Source organism: Labeo rohita, chromosome 22, assembly GCF_022985175.1.
Source record: "Labeo rohita strain BAU-BD-2019 chromosome 22, IGBB_LRoh.1.0, whole genome shotgun sequence".
Lineage (NCBI taxonomy): Eukaryota > Metazoa > Chordata > Actinopteri > Cypriniformes > Cyprinidae > Labeo > Labeo rohita.
In genome coordinates, this window is record NC_066890.1 from 53,536,234 (window position 1) to 53,549,268 (window position 13,035).

A 13,035-nucleotide genomic window follows, 5' to 3' on the forward strand; every position below is an offset into this window, starting at 1 on the left:
ATAGCTAAAAATGAATAAAATTGTGTGAATTGTGGAAGAACTATATTTCATGGTAAGACAGAGAAAAAAATTGTAGTGATTTTAAAAATGTTGTCTATATTCATTCAAATCACAGTTTTTGCGTAAGGAAAAATTAAAATACAACATTAAAACCATATATGATCTCATGGTACCAGTTTGCTAACGTTCATCTTCTGAGTCAAACTGAAAGCAGCTGCGGTTTGTGTTTTAGAGAAATGTGGTTTGATCTGTTGGGTGGACAAACATCTTGTAGGCTATTCAGAGTATGCAAGTTTTGTAGGGGAGGGGTTTCTTCCTGTCTTACTAACATGAACAGACTCTTTAATCTATGGAGAAAAAAAGAGATGATGAGAAAGTGTCTGACCCAAAGGAAGAGAAACAGTACAAAATAGTCATATTCACAAGTTTAGGATCTCTTTTTTTTGAAATTTCCACTGCACAAAAACACTGGCTCCTAAACTTTAATTCTGCTGACTCATTACCGCCTTGTATTCTTTGAATTTACAAACGTCTTCTAAAGGTTTCAGTAGATTTCGAGTGGGTTACTGACTTGCAAGTCAGTATGTGGCCAAATATTTTGACACGCATACTTTTGACACTAAATGCATGCAAAACATAAGACACTAATATCATTCACAAATTCTGGAAGAATCAAACTGTAAATTGAAAAAAAAAACAACATAATAATAAACAAATAAATAAATAATAAATTCAATATTTTTTGTCTGATCAGTTGATCTATGGTAATATGCAGTGAACACTATTTTGTTCTGTTGTGCATGTGTACATTATGAATCCAAACCTTGTTGAAACAAATGGAAAATATGGTATTGTAATCTGAATATCTGAAATCACCATTGATCTCAGTTATATTTGTACAGATATTCAGTGTAAAGATGCTGATGAGAGATTCACAGGCACTGGAGGTGGATAATTGGTTTATTCTTGGTTTGGGGACAGAATTCTGACACTCCTATTGTCTTGTCCTATTAATAGCAAGGCAGTCATGGCCTAATGGTTAGAGAGTTGGCTTTGAAACCCAATGGTTGTTGGTTTGAGTCTTGGTATCAACAGGGATTGTAGATGGGAGGGTGGTCAACCAGCACTCTCTTCCAACTTCAACACCAATGTGTTTGTACACTTGGATGGGTGAAATACAAATCATGTACTTTCCTTTGGTGCATGCCAGGTTTTCCACTAAATCACTTCTGGGGCATGATCAGACCTTGTCATTGTGAGTGTTACTCTGTAATAATGATAATTCATTATGTTTATATAGCTCTTTTCTAGGCACTAAAAGTGCTTTACATTGTGAGGTGGGATCTCCTCAACCACCACCAGTGAGCAGCATCCACCTGGATGATGCAACGGCAGCCATAGTGTGCCAGAACGCCCACCACATATCAGCTTTCTGGTGAAAAGGAGACAGGGTGAGGAAGCCAATCAGAGGCCAATGTACAAATTTGGCCAGGATGCCAAGGTCACACTTCTACTCTTTTTGAAAGACATCCTGCACTTTTAAAAATAAGGTGCTTTAAAAGGTTCTTCACAGCGATGCCTTAGATGAACCATTCAGTCAAAAGTTATTTAAAGAACCATCTCTTTCTTATTTTTTTTATAATCTGAAGAACCTTCTTTTGCCACAAAGAACCTTTTGTGAAATAGAAAGGTTCTTCAGGTTCTTTATGGAACCATTTAGACAAAAGGTTTTTCTATGGCATCGTGAAGCACCTTTATTTTTAAAAGTGTGGGATTTTTAATGACCACAGAGAGTCAGGACCTTGATTTAACATCTCATCCAAAGGACAGTGCTTGTTGACAGTTTAGTGTCCCCATCAGTATACTGGGGCGCAAGGACAACAAAAAGCTCTGCTGGACATGTATAAACAAAAACATCATCGCTCTTGTCCAAAATAGAAATCACATCTCTCTGATAACAATTCTACTTTTACCCAGTACAGTGCCCTATAAATACATGCTGCTGTGTTTACAGAGGAACCTCTAAACAATAATGAACAAAGGAATAAACCTTACTCAATTACTCCACTACACCCCTGCAAACACGTCCACTTGGGGCCCACATGGGCCTCACTTGGGCTAGTTGGGCTTTAGCTGGGCATGGGCTCAGAGTGGGCTTTGTCGTTGGGCCCCACATGGGCAGTAGGTGGGCTAAATTAATTATGGGCTCCAGTTGGGCTCCACTCCTAAGATATTACCAATTCAAATTTGATTATGTCAGACATGTATGCTATTTTCTAACAATAGCCACTGGGCTAGGTCCATTTTTTATACAAATTTTATTAGACTATTAAGCTATTTAGAAGCCACAGCAATTTAGTGGTCTTAAGTACTATATGACTTTCAACAGACAAGTTTGGCACATCAGGTTTTTCCACAAAATATTCAAATATGGTTCAAACCCTAAAGTAAGCAGTGCGCACTTTGTGCAGTGCACTCTGTGCAGCGCTCATCCGGAAAGCTCCACCCCCATCACAACTTTGCAGCCTTTGAGTCTTAAGGATTCATTACAGTGTCGCGTGGACAAAAGACAGGTAAGAAACTCAATGTATAATAAACAGGGGATGATTTTACCGTATGATGTATGTTAACCAAAACCTTTTTTTGGAAAGTATTAAGTTAGTTAAGAGGTCTGGAACTACCTTTTAGTGAGGTAGCTGTGTAACGTTAGCTTTGGTAACTTAAACCTTAAAGCATGGCGTTGAACAGACGAGTTTAATTTATTAAGTCAATATCATGCATATGTTGAGCTTATTTTGAGTTGTTGAATTGAATATATTTAGAAGAATTTGGTTGTGAACTTGTTAGCAAAGGCAGATGAACAGGCATAGTTAATATCAAGCTGTAAAATACAAATTTCTCCGCTTTTACCAGCTGGTGAGGTTTTAATGTTTGCACTTGTTGCATTTACATTTAACGTTAAAGCAAAAACGCTGATTAGATCAGTCATGGAAATTCTCTGGTGGAAATGTGTACGAACCCTGTGTATAGTGGTATCACTTGTTTTATATATATTTTTAACCACCTGTTTTTAAAATGCTTTAACTCATTGATTGTGCTTGTATATTATAAATTTCTAGGCGAGTGATTTTGTCCAGTGAGGATGAGGATGATGACAATTGGTCCGGCAGTCAAATCAGGCCTACACCTCCATCCACCCTCAGGTAATCACCTCCACACTGTAAAAAAAAATTACCATTTTAGTGATGATATTTTCCTTTGGTTGGGTGGTTTGATTCTTGGGTGGTTTGGTCTTTGAACAGTGTTTAGCAAAATCCCAGAAACCAAGATAATCAAGTTTTCAGCCTCTTGAACTAGAATAAATCACTAATCTGATCTAATTTCTGACCAAAAAAAATTTTGAACATCTGAACCTGTTTATTCTTAAGAACTTCTTACAAAATGTTGAATTGGCTCAACTACAAAAGATTTATTGCAGAATAGTGGCACATCAAGAAATAATGTCAAGTTGCGAAATTGGTATTAAGATTTTTTTTGTTGTACAAGACTTTTTACAGTGTGGATTTCTGTACAGTGCATCCACCCTCAGGTCTGTGCAGACTCCTGCACCGCCTCCATCCATCCTCAGGTCTTCAACTCCATCTGCTAGGCCGACACCTTTCCACCACCTCTGGGTAACCTTAGATGGCCCCACCTCTGTTTTAGATGGCCCCATCAACCCATCACCACGTCACCATGTCACCAGAAGCCCCTCGTAGACAAATCAGGGACAACATGTTTGTTCGCATCTTAACACTGCTTGAGGAGATGAAAGAGACTCAAAAAATCCAAGGGAGGATGCTCCAAACGCTTCTACAACAGCGTGGCAACATCAGCACCACTGTCTCTTCTACCCCAGAGGGTTTCCCCCCTAAAGACAGTTAGAGATGTGGAATTAATGGAAGGAAAACTGGCAAACCCAAACTTCATGGCCGAACTGGTATGTATGTTAAGTCTAAAAATCTACAAGGCTTTTTTTTTTTTTTTGCGTGTCTCAGGCTTTACCACCAAAGTAAAATAAATGTCTTAAACCTTGTATTTTTTAAATAAGTTTTATTAATAAAGGCATAGAACCAGTTTATTTGTAGTGTACTGACAGTAGTTTTATATATTTAGTTTATTAATTAAATTAATAAAAAGGCAAAAAGACCTTGAGATATGTTTGGTAATTGTACCTGAATGAATTTAAAATTAATTTGCTATATTTCAGATTAATATATTTGTTTTTCTTCATTTTAATTAACACTAACTTTATTCTCATCTAAATTATAAATACTTTATTTCTGTATAAAATAATACTGCCATTAAAAACATTAGATTTTTCTTTTTTAATCAATGTAGAATGTGTAACTTAAAAATAAACAGATTAGTGCTCTGTTCAAGAAATTAAAACCAATGCAATATGATAAATGTCAAAAAGATGGCACCGACAGACTGTTTTTAAATGGGGTTGGATAAATATTTTTACCTTTTTAAACTGATTTTGATTGGGTGACAATTGTAGGTTACAGTTTGACAAAAGCACAGTATTATATTTTTATTGCAAATGTACAGAAATATAAGTTGACACTTTGCAGTTTGAATGATGTCCTGTATGAAGAAAATGACAGAGTATGTTTTTATGTTTCCACTGTTCGATCGCGCCCGTGCCTCTCTCTCTCTCTCTCACACACACACACACACACACACACAACATTTTCCAGCATTGCAATGTTGACATCGCAGCATGTTTATTAACCACGGAGCTTCAGAGCTAAGGCAGGGCTACAGATTAGGTGTCCCTAGAGTACCCGCGTATCTAGCAGTAGTTCCACATTACATTAATTTGCACACAAGTTTTATTTATTTTTATACTGTGTATTCTCTGTGTATATTCATGCACCGTACCGTGACACCCGTACCATTTTGGTTCAATACGAATACATGTACCGTTCCACCCCTAGCTCACACCCATGCTTCTGGCAGTTCTTTCATGTTGAGTGGTTTACTCAAGTGAGCAATATACTGTAGATAAATTTGCTTTGTATTGCCTTTATTCTCCCTCAGGTTGCAGCTGTGACTGACATAGGGGGGGCGACTGTTGGCGAGGCCACAAAAAGGATGATGACCTTCCTCCTAGACCATGCCCTATCCAGGCAGTATAACTTTCTGGGCCGAAATGGGAAGAGAGAGTTCAAGGCCTTAAAACTGTATGAAGTAATATACGGTAGGTGTGCATAATGTGGATAATGTTTTAAGTTGTACCGATAATAGAAAGGTGTCACTATACCCTAACGCAGAGGTCTTCAATCCTGCTCCTGGAGGGCCACTGTCCTGCAAAGTTTAGTTCCAAGCCTAATCAAACACACCTGAATCAGCTTGTCAAGCTCTTCAGAATCACTTGAATATTCAAAGGCAGGTGTGATGAAGCAGGCTGGAACTAAACTCTGCAGGATAGAGTTTCCCTAACATTCTCCCTAACGTTATAAACATGTCGATTTTAAATATTGTGAATGTTGCTTTTGTTGTCCTGGCTCGCACATGTCTCTCAGTTGCTTAGCTTGTGTGTTCAAGAGAATGTTGTTTATTTCTAATAATCTTAATTTATATAGCTTTTTTCTTAACATAGTTTTCTTTACAGTCCTGGCTAAGAGTTGTGTTGGCACATATGAAATAAGTGACCGTTATATTTGTTTCTTGAAGGAGGCTTAAAGAAAAATGCCATGACCAGCCAAATCACCCGTAAAGATGCCGAGAAGGCAGTCTCCAAGTGGCTCATTGGTGCTAGGGACCGTGGGGGTAATAGACAGGCCCGACAGGCAACCCCTCAACAAGGACTTCAGACTTCAGGCCCATTTGAGGTGGAAAGAAACTAATTCTGTCTGTGACAGTGAGGGAACACTACAAACGCATGTTGTAATAAATTTTACTTAAATAAAAACATAATTAATTGTATTACTGGTCTCTTAATTGTAGCTTGTTTAACCAAAGGTTTTCGGGTCTGTGGGACCCGTTTTCAATGTTTGCTAACAGAAAAGGTTATGCTATTTATTATTTCTTCTAACTCAAGCATTGGCAGTGGCTCATTTTCTGTGAAGAACAAACAACTTATTTTCAATGACTGCACATGGTACACCCTCCAACACATAACTATTACATATGAGGTATTCAGGTCTACTGGACCCGAGTGTAATAATTGTAGGTGCTATGAAACTTAACTGTGTCGTCTTCCTAACTGGACCTGCTGTGTGTGTCTTGTCTGTGTGCGTGAATGTTGTCTTTCTGCACCTGCTATTCCCACATTAATTTACAAAATTGTTACATTTCAAGCACTTTAACCTGTTCTGATTAAATTCTAAGAAATGAGCACCGATAATGATCAAAAAACTAGTTATTATTTTTTTTTTTAATAAGTGAATTTCGTTGTTTTCTCTCACCAAAAAAAAAAAACACTCATATGATCATAATTGTGATCTTACAGGGGTAAATAAGAGCCATAAATTATGTATATGCCATTGGTAATATTGAGCTAAAGTAAACATCTATTAAGTATTTTTACATAAATTGTTATGGTTGTATTGATTTAAAAGCCTAATAATATGGTGGGTCCACCAGACCCGGGAATATTGGCTGTGTAAGAAAAATATTAACATCGTACAATTGTTAAAGAACTGTATGGTCTGACTGTAAAATAGGCCCCAAAAATGAATTTGTTAGCTCATAATAATAATGGTTATTACCCATATGGGCAGGGACCCATAATCAGCCCATATGGGGCCCAGTTAGAGTGGGCCCCATGCAGATGGGAGAAACCTGGGTTGCCCATGTGGGTTTTAGCTAGGGCCCACTCTAGGGGCCACCATGGAACCCCCGGACAAAATTAACTGGGCCTCATCTGGGCAGCCCAGATGGGGCCCACTCACCAGCCCATATCCATCCCTTATGGGCCCCACATGGGTGTGCTGACAGGGACTATAACAAACTCGTTAAAAGAATAGATTTTTTAATAAGATATTTCCATCTTATTAAATCTGCAGCATTCTGTCATGCTGGTGTAGCAGAAAAACAAATCTTTCTACTTTGAACATTACTTTTATGATGTTGATTTAAGTGACAAATTGCATTTTCCAGTGGGTCTGTGAGAAGCAGCAGCTAAAATAGCATCACAACACATTTCTCAACAGGAAACATCAGTGTTCATCAGTTCCTGTTAAGAACGTTACACTTCAAGCTGTGAAATTCAAAATGTGACAAAAAACAACGTGCAAACGTGAAGGTGGTAGAAATTATCTAGTTAAAGTCGAGTCTAGTCAAAGCTCACCTTTTCATATATTGTGCTGATTTGAAAACACTAAACAACATTCAAGAAAATAAACATACATTGAATGGCTAAATTATAGCCTATAATTATATGCCAAGGACACTGTAGTGCTGATCTCTACTTGCCAGATCGAAGTCCAGAGTCTGTGTGTCAGGTTTGGTTAAGGGATGAGGCAAGGACTTGATGCAGAGAAAACACTACTGGCCACTGCACTGAGCATAACACGGCAAAGCAACACACACACTGGAATATTTAACAACAAACTCTCACACAGGACTGCAAACACAAGGAGTATAAATAAGAGTGCAAACAACGAGGGTAACAAGGAAGTACAGGTGAAAATGATCCAATAATCAGGTAACAAGAAGAGTAGGTTTAAGATTAATAAACAGAAGCACATGACATACAGAAACAAACAAATCAAAAGCCATATGCACAAAACATGACACAAGAACATGTGACTAATAAAAACCTGAGCCACGTGGTACACATGCACAGAAAGACCATACGGCCTTAACTGTTCCATTCCATGCATTCCATGTTAAAACGGGGTAAAACGATTGACTGAATTGAAACGTTTTCAATATAGCTAAACTAACGTCATATTATCGGCTCTAGAAACACCAGAGACTGGAAATATAAAGCACTGATCCAGTCGGGCAAGACTGCTGTGTTCAGAAAAAGGTGGATACAACTGCAGCGTCAGTTGTTGCCTTGGTAATGCAAGTGTTTACATATGGTATGAAATGTAAATAGTGACCTCATTATGAAAGATAACCAGGTATTTCTATATACTTCAATCAAATAATGCACTTGGCCAGCTGGTTGCCCACTGAAACCCGGGTTGAACTGGGTTGAGCATGGTCAGATCTTGAATGGGTCACCTCCTGGGATAACTAGGTTGCGGCTGGAAAAGGTGCTAGTGACGCCAGCAGAGGGTGCTCATCCTGCGGTCTGTCTGTGTGAACGTGGTTTCACCAAGTACAACATGTTTCTTGTGCACTCGTTGGAACAACATTCCAACTAACCAGAATTAAGGGATCACTTTTTAGAAAATGTCAGATTTAGGCTTATGATCATGGATACATGCTTTTACACCTTGTTATCATTCATATATCATATCATATAATATTCATATATCAGTTATGCTGTTAATCAGTTATTCTTTCCCTCTGATTTAGGAATAAATTATGGGTAAGTTTAGGTTTAGGGGTAGGGATTGGGTTAAGTTAATATATTTGAAAAGTAATTTTGAGATGTTGAACAAGATGATTTTTTTTTATTTTTTATTTTTTAAATCTTACACTCTTTGAAGAAGATTTCAAATATGGTTTTATAGCAGGAAAAGTAACTAATACATATTTTGTAGAGAAAGTTTGTGGTTTAGCAATGGTATCTATTTTTTTTATTTATTTAAAATTGTGATCATTATTAATAACCCATATACGCAGTGATGCTTCACAAAGCAAATAGCACATTTATTTTGTGAGAGTATGGCTCATCCCTCTAGTGGTCAAATGCTGTATTAGTTTCATTTCTGAATGTTTAGATCTGCTTTCTGTAAGTTCAGCACATGTATAAGTTAAAAGCGACTGCGCTATTAAACCGCTATAGGGATAGAAATGCAGATGAGGATATATGTTTACAGTACAAACATTAGGTGGAAAAAGCATAACTTTGGCGCACTGTCAACAAAATAACCCTTGTCAAAAAATCCTATTGGAATTTTGGTTTATCATTTAGGATCTTACTGGATTCTTAAAATCCTACTGGACAATCTGATTTATTTTAATGGAATTTCACTTTGTCCTATAAGAATTTAGACTCTTATTAGACATTCAGATTTGTTTTCATTGAATTTTACTTTGTCCTGTTGGATTTTTTTTTTTTAATGGGATTTTAATTTCTCCTGACTTCTTATTGATTCATTGAATCTTATTGGAATTTGTGATTTTTAAATAGAATTTCACTTTGCCCTGTATTATCTTATTTGATTCTGTTATTCAATTACTTTTTAATTGTGTGTGTGTCACAAACCCATTCCTGAATGTCAGTCGCTTTGACATTCACATCACACTGACTGTTACAGCACACCCCAGAGTACGTTCCCCATCAGCCACTGTGGCTATCACCTGTGCCCAATCAGAGACACTATTTAAACCCCGGACTTCCTTTCACTTGTGGCCGAGTATTGGTTTGCGTTTAGCACTTGTTTATGTGTTAGCAACTGTACGGAGCCTTTAAGTCAGTTCTTGTTGTCTAGTCTAGTCTTGTTTTTGTTCCTAGTCATCCCAGCATTGTTATAACGTCTTGTCTGTTTCGCAGGCAGCCTGTTGGATCTTTCGCCTGTTTATCTGGATTACTCTATTGCCTCGCCCTTGGATAACGTTCGCCATGGATCGATCTCGCCTGTATTACGGACTACTCTTGTGTCTTGCCCGCATATACCTGCACTGTAAAATAAAATTCTGTAAAAAAACGGAAAAAGTACTGGCAGCTCATATGGGTACTCATGTCACAGCTGACGTTATGATTCTTGGATCACGTGTCAATTAATGTGTGGTTATGAGTACATCACATAAGAAAGATTGGTGGGATCTCTAACTTGTAGAACCTTTTCTGTATTATCAACACAAGGAAGACACAAGTTGTAATAAAATAAATTTTATTAACAAAAGATAGACAAGAGTAATCAACAACTACTAAATGAATACCATGAATGAAAAAGGAATAAAGTGCATAAGATGCATAAAAAGCAAGTGATTATGTTGGGAGTTGCTATATCAGAGCTACGTTATCTGGAAAGATAAACTGTTGCTACTCTGAAACAAATAAGGTGAATAACCTTACTATGCATCAAACAAATATGTGTAAGATTTGTTATCAACTGCAATCAGCTATATAATACCTAATGTAAATTAGAAAATCATATACTGATAATATACAACAATGCCAAGGTCTCTGGAAGAGGTTTGGAAGTGATATTTACGTTCGCTGTGGTTGAGTGAGCAGTCCGGTGGCGGCGACTTCTTCCACTGGTTGCGCTGGTGGCAGTACAGTGGGGAAAGGAGCAGGAATCCGTTTCGACAGCCTTGAAGATGAAGCGCTGTAGGATGCTGATCTCCTGGAGCACCAAGGGTCCTAAGATCTGGAACACGCAGATGTGGCCCTGGAGTAGGTGCTGAAGGTCCTTAGCTTGGAACACGCAAGCAAAAGTACCTGAAGTGAAGGTTTGCTCGCCGGAGCTTAACCTTGTTGCAAATGTCTGTGTGTCTTCTGCCTCTCTGGGCTAGAGACTCAGAACTTGGTCAATCCGCTTTGTCTCTCTAGGATGGAGACTCAGGATGCTGCATCAGTTGTTGTCTCGCTGGACGAAGACTCTGAACGTAGATTATCTCTTTCCTCACAGGCTGGAGGCTCAGAACGTGGTCGTATCTGTTGCTGCCTCAAAAGCTGGAGACTTGGACTTGGTATCTGTTGTTGTCTCACCTTTGCAGGCCCGAGACTCAGAACTGTGAGACTCTGAACAGAACTCAGAAAGTTGTTGTTCTGTTACAGTCCTTTCCTTTGCGGGCCGCAGACTCAGAACTGGGGTTGATCTGCTATCGTCTCACCAGATGGGAGACTCAGAATGAAGGTGATCTGTTTCTGTCTCATCCCTTACAGGACTCAGACTCAGAACGTTGGTTGTCCTGTTTGTGTCTCTTAGACATGCCGGAGACTCAGAACTGTCTTGCTCTGTTGCAGTCTCTTTCCTTGACAGACTGAGACTCAGAGCTGTGTATCTGTTACTGTCTCTCTGAACGGGAGACTCAGAACGTTGTTGTTCTGTTACAGTCCTTTCCTTTGTGGGTCTCAGACTCAGAACAAGGAGTGTCTTTTGGAAGGGTACCTTTATCCCTTTCCGATGAGGAGGAGATTGCAATTTGGCGCTTCTCCATTTCCATGCTGTGATTGGCTGGTTCCATCAGAGTGGGGGGACACGTGGTGGCCCACCCTTCTTTCCTCCTGTGGAATTTATTTGCATAGTCCAAACACAAAGCTAGAAAAGTGTCACTAAAGTTTTACCGGTGCATTTATCACTTTCCAAACCATAACCAGAATGCATTTGGCAATGTTACGAACACATTAAGTCCAAACATGATGGGAAAAGATTGAACTGTCATGCATGCATTCATTTGTCCATTAACAGCTAAGTTTGTGTAAGATGTTGCACTACACATTGCTGTCACAAGGAATACTTATTTCTCTGAATAAGTATAAAATGTGTGTGTTGTAGTGTGCATCAGTTTTAAGGTTTGAAAACAGTTATGAATGGATTTGGATGGATCTCCATGATCTCTCTTAGTTTCACCCACTGCTGCTGCATCTGGAGGTCCTAAGGAATTTTTATGGTCGGTCACAGGCCAAACCCTTAGGAATCAGTCTCAAGGTGGGTGAAGGGCACAAACTGCATTTTGACCAATAGGAAGTTCTGTCCTTCCCGGGCTTTGCACCAAAGGTGGTCTTCTTGTGCTCTAAGAGGTGTCTGGCTGTTGTCCTGGCATCTTTATCTGATGCCGTTGGACAGTTTGTTTATGTTAGTTCACCAAGATCCAATCAAAATGTAGCAAACCTCTGTCCAGTATTGTGGTCAGGGAGGGCCCCTGCCATAAACTGGGCCCTGGAATGTGCTGTCCCTTTGCACTCTGACTGTTACTTCGCACTTCGGACTGCATCTCCCATCCTCCACCGCACTGATTGCTTCAGTCCCCGTGACCAATCAGGCTTCCTATAAAGCCCCGGACTTTCCCAGTGCAAGTCACGGATTGTTGTATTGTTGTATTTCCATTGTTGGCGTTTCCTAGTTTCCTTGTTCCTAGTTCCTAGTTCTTTGTTCTCTCGCCTGGCTCCCCCGTTTTTCGACTGTTCGCTGCCTGCCTTTTCGGACTATCGCTTGTTATAAGGATTATTCTCTACGTCTTGCCTGTGATATTCCTGTTTGCTACCGTTCGACCCTGCCTGTACGACTATGTCTTTGCTTCGTCCCTTTAATAAAAGCTCGCAATTGGATCCGCTCGCCTCTCGTCTCTCACTCCTCGTTACAGAACAATCCGTCACAACAGGATCCAGCAGTTTTCACCCCGGACATTCATCTGATATGGACACGGACAGAATTCTTTGCAGAATCAAGCAAGGACCACACACACTCGAACAATATACCCGTGAGTTTCTGGCCATAGCAAATTATTCCACCCTCCCGGACTGTATAATTATAGAGGTTTTCTGCGATGGTGTAAATCAGCCTTTATGGGCGAGGCTGAGACGCGAGGGTCCGCGTTCATCACTCGCGGAATTTATGAACTTTGCCTTATTGTGTGTGGGCTCGCCGTGTACTGTGGGGATCGCGAAGGAGGAACGCGACAACGCGGACATGGCAGCTGCGCATCCCTCTCGCAGATTGGCGGTAACGCCGGATCACGACGCCACAAACAAGTTTTCCGCCTGGATCACTCGTGAAATGGCGGCCGTGTCGGAGCGTGCCCTAGCTATGGCGGTGTCAGCAGAGTCCGTGCACAAGATGGCGGCCGCGCCGCTGTGCACTCGCGAAATGACGGCAACGGAGGAGCCCGTGCACAAGATGGCGGCGACTGCGATGCCCATTCGCAAGATGACGGCGGCGCCAGTGCGCGCTCACCAGATGGCGGCGACGGCGG

The 13,035-nt window shown here is 39.9% G+C and overlaps 1 long non-coding RNA gene and 1 pseudogene across 1 annotated transcript; one reads left to right on the plus strand and one right to left on the minus strand.

Moving 5' to 3' along the window:
* Positions 1–13,035, minus strand: part of LOC127153855 (SLAM family member 9-like) — a 337,800-nt pseudogene that overhangs the window by 50,551 nt on the left and 274,214 nt on the right.
* On the plus strand, positions 2,114–3,642 carry LOC127153865 (uncharacterized). Its single transcript, XR_007825352.1, has 3 exons — positions 2,114–2,573; positions 3,120–3,203; positions 3,575–3,642. It is a non-coding gene; the product is annotated as an uncharacterized LOC127153865 (long non-coding RNA).